Source organism: Tupaia chinensis, unplaced genomic scaffold, assembly GCF_000334495.1.
Source record: "Tupaia chinensis unplaced genomic scaffold, TupChi_1.0 Scaffold143791_1, whole genome shotgun sequence".
NCBI classification, from domain to species: Eukaryota; Metazoa; Chordata; class Mammalia; order Scandentia; family Tupaiidae; genus Tupaia; species Tupaia belangeri.
Window position 1 is genome coordinate 328,892 of NW_006203640.1, and position 4,276 is coordinate 333,167.

Consider the following 4,276-nt stretch of genomic DNA (forward strand, 5'->3'; position numbering starts at 1 on the left):
TGAACAATAGAGAGGCAGGACGTTAGTGAGAAACAGATAGGGCTTGTTAACTGTTGATGATGACATGTATAGTATTCTCAACTGGATTGGTCTGAGAAGTATTTCATGATGGGCAAAGTATTTTTACTAGCAAAATGAGAAATAGCAATTGACTGTTTTAAAAAAATAATTAGAATAATAAAAATAATGATTGGGGAAAACATGGAGGAGATATTGAATGTTGAGGTGGGGAGATTAATGTCTCTGTACTGACGGACATGCATGGCATTCCCTTTTGAAAAAACAATGTAATAGACTGTAAAGTTATATGTAATCCAATGTAATATAAAGAAGATTATGATGATGATAATAAAAATTAAAATTAAAATTAAAAAAAATAAATATACCCTTCTTTTTTATTGCCTAGGGTACATGTGCTCATGAGAGGGAGAGAGAGCACACCCAAATGGAGTGTGGTCATGCCGCAATTCTTTTCTTCCATTTCTCCAACCCATCAGGATTTGGGATGTGCATGTGTACTCATGCACATTTGCATGCATGTGTACACACACACACACACACACACACACACACACAGCTTGTTTTTCAAGCCCCTGGAGCTGGGATTTGAACTGTGGTTGGCCATGTGGGATGTGGGTCCCGGTGCATAGTGCTTAACTGCTGTGCTATGGGACTAGCCCAGAAATATTTTTCTTAAATGTATTATTTTCTTATGCTAAAAGAGTAAAAATTGTAATAGTAAGCTTTATTTTAGAGTCATATTTGAATAAAAATCATAGCCCTAACTGAAAGTATTTCCATTCTAAGATAATTTTTTAGATTGATGTTTTGTTGTTGGGATATTTTTGTGAGTCCAAATAAATGCGAGGTCAGTATTGCAAGACTGATATAGACATTAATGCATGCTAATTTTACTCCACACCTTGTACTCAGAAGGATAGTTCTTTCTAATGCCAATTCTGCCTATATTATCAACATGAATGTACTTAAACCAGGGAAGCAGCAATATGATACACTGTATTTTTACCTTGTTGACACTATATTTCTGCTATGGAAATAGTTTTTAGTGATGCAGATCTAAAATTAGAGTGAATTAGACATCTGAAAGTTAGGATTAGAATACTATTATTAAACACATTTTGAGCAATACTCAATAGATATAACGTGAGCATCCTAAATTCCATATAGGAAAAGTTTCAATGCTTCTCTAACTGCTGACTGAACTAGAATCAATGGTATACTCTCTAATTGTTCTAAAACAAAGAATATTTTCTTCTACAGAATTTTGGACACACCCTTCTTGGATAGAGTAATTCCAATTCATAGATATATCCTGAGACAGGGCCGACTGATTTAGAATAGACTACTTCTGTATTTAACTGAGCCTTGGACTCCTATAGGTTAAATCTTCCTATGATTTAAATTAGCCTCTCACTTTCAGTTGATTTTCTTAAAGGGCCAAGTTAGGAGAGGAGAGATAGCAATAGACCATAAAAGGAGAGAATAAAATGAAAGGAAAACTATAAAGATTTAGAAGACTGAAGGGAAAATTAGATTTCAAACATAGTAGATACAAAATTTTCTTCATCAGCAAATGTTTTCTTTTTAAAAAAGATGCATTAGCAAAGGAAAAACAGTAAAAGAAACATATGAAGCACACAGTTATGCTAGAACCTAAATTAATTAAGGCATATTTTTTGTTTTTCTTAATGCTTAAAAAATACCAACCTATTAACAAGTTCCTAGTTATTACCTATGATTATTTGTCTAATTCTTTTTTTTTGAGAGAGATTTTTCACTATAGGGCATGTGCGCTCGCCAAACAGAGAGACATAGAGATAGAAAGTGAGAAATCACCTCCCAGGGGGGATGGTCACGCCGCAATCCCTTCTCCTCCATTCTCCTCTCGGGATCTTGGGCACGCACGCACACGTGCCCGGCATGAGTTTTAAGCCACCGGGTCTGGGACGCGAACCGCGGTCGATTACGTGGGAGTCCAGCGACATAGCCATTACGCTATCTGCTGGTTCCCTATTTGTCTAATTCTGAACAATTTAATTTTATTCGTTTTTTCCCTCTGTCGTAGTTTGAGCATATACCTATTATTGCCAATTATTTTTAAAAACCTGTAGGTTTCAATGTGTCTCCTTAAATTAGGATTTTCTTTTAAGGTTATTTATTTAATTTCTTGAGAAAGATGGAAAACGGGTATGTTTGAGAGGGTCTGGTCACACTTGCCCTTCCTTCCCATGTTCCAGCCCGCTAGGGTGAGCCATGAGTGTGTGCACATCTAGGGTGTTTTGGGTCATCCTGGGTTGTGTACTGTGGCTGTCTGTGCCACTCCAGATAGGTGTTCCTACCACCCCACCACTGTGGCTGGGTCATACATTTTATACCATTTATTTATACCATATATTTGTAATGCGAAAGTGGGATGAATTCACAACCAAGCCCAAAGAGAAAATGCATGCTGCATGCTATTTGAACTCAAGGAAAGAAGACTAAAACCAAAAAGTCGGTGGTAGCAAATCAGAATGCATATAATTGATTCCTCCTGCTACCCATAGCTTAAGCTATGGAAGAATCAGTTATGGTCAGCATCCTTTCCTCCACCCACTAATAAAAGGATGAGAGAAGGGACCAGCAGTTAGCGTGATGGCTATGTCGCTGGACTCCCACGTAGTCGACCGCAGTTCGCATCCCGGACCTGGTGGCTTAAAACTCACGCTGGGCACATGTGCGTGCGTGCCCAAGATTCCAAGAGGAGAATGAAGGAGAAGGGATTGCGGTGTGGCCATCCCCCCTGGGGGGTGATTTCTTGCTTTCTATCTCTCTGTCTCTCTCTCTGTCTGTCTGATGAACACACGTGCCCTATAGCAAAAACCTCTTAAAAAAAAAAGGATGAGAGAAAAGAAACTGAAATAAATAAATAAAAGCATGCTATCAGATTTTATTAAGTATACAGTAGATATTCATCTTGTAAGTTTGTAGACGAGAAGAATAAAAGAATAATAGTCAATGATAACATATTTCTTTTGTGTGGAAATAAGAAGGAAAAGTATCTGTAAACACTGAACCATTCACACAATGTACAGTATTATTTTAGGTAATGTCCTATTTTCATATTCCACAAATAGTATCTTATCTCTCTAAACGTATTTTTATACTATAATAGCAAACATAAAATGAGACAGCAGAAAATAATAGACTTTTAACAATTATCTTCTAAGAAAAAGGCTATTGTAAAGCAAATAAAATTAAATTAGTCAATTAAAAATAAAAGCATGAGGCTGTGATACTTAAATAAGTGCATGGCATCCATACTTAACCTTGAGATAAGTTCCCACCTCAGTGAAGAATTTTTAAGAATTTTCAATGCCATTCCTACGGAAGTATATTGGGTTATTTACGTCACATGGAAACATCTGAGAGCAAAGCACATATGCAAACTGCCGAAGGATCAGCTGCAGAGTTGCAGTGCAGAATTCGTTGCTCTTACTGCATTCTAGGGAAAAAGTATGCTTAGAAGAATGTGGGAAAGCAGTCGCTCTCCAACGCCAGCTTCGCCTCTAGCTCACCGACTTCCAGCCAAAGCGAGTAAATGAGGAGGTCTCTATGCTATGGCTCACACAAAGCCGGCAAATCCACAGGTGGTAAAGCATCCGGGAAGCAATGGGCTCCGGAAGCCGCTCGCAAGAGTGCGCCCTCTCCTGGAGAGGTGAAGAAAGCGCAGTGTTACAGGCCGGGTACTTTGGCACTCCGTGGAATTAGACGTTATCAGAAGTCCACTGAACTTGGGATTCACAAGCTTCTTTTCTAGCGGCTGGTACGAGAAATTGCTCAGGACTTAAAAACAAATCTTCGCTTCCAAAGCGCAGCTATTGGTGCTTTGCAGGAAGCAAGTGAGGCCTATTTGGTTGGTTCTTTTGAAGAAACCAACCTGTGTCCTATCTATGCCAATTACACCAGAAGACATCCGACTAGTACGCCGAGTATGTGGAGAACGTGCTTAAGAATCCACCAATGATGGGAAACATTTCATTAAAAAAAGATATTTTTTCTCTTCTTCCGGTTATTGGTAGTTCTGAAAGTTAGATTTTTTTTTTTCCCCATGAGGTCCAAAGGTACCTAAGTGTATGATTGCGAGTGGAAAATAAGGGACAGAAATCAAGTATCGAAAGTCTATTTTCATTTATGTGTTTTTTTTTTAAATATAAATGCAGGGATGTAAAACATTAATGCTAGTAAAAATGTTTCAGTGAACAAGCTTCAGCAG

The 4,276-nt window shown here is 38.0% G+C and overlaps 1 pseudogene; it reads left to right on the forward strand.

Moving 5' to 3' along the window:
• The first annotated feature begins 3,601 nt into the window (after positions 1 to 3,601).
• Positions 3,602 to 4,013, forward strand: LOC114005428 (histone H3.3 pseudogene; annotated as a pseudogene).
• The last annotated feature ends 263 nt before the right edge of the window (positions 4,014 to 4,276 follow it).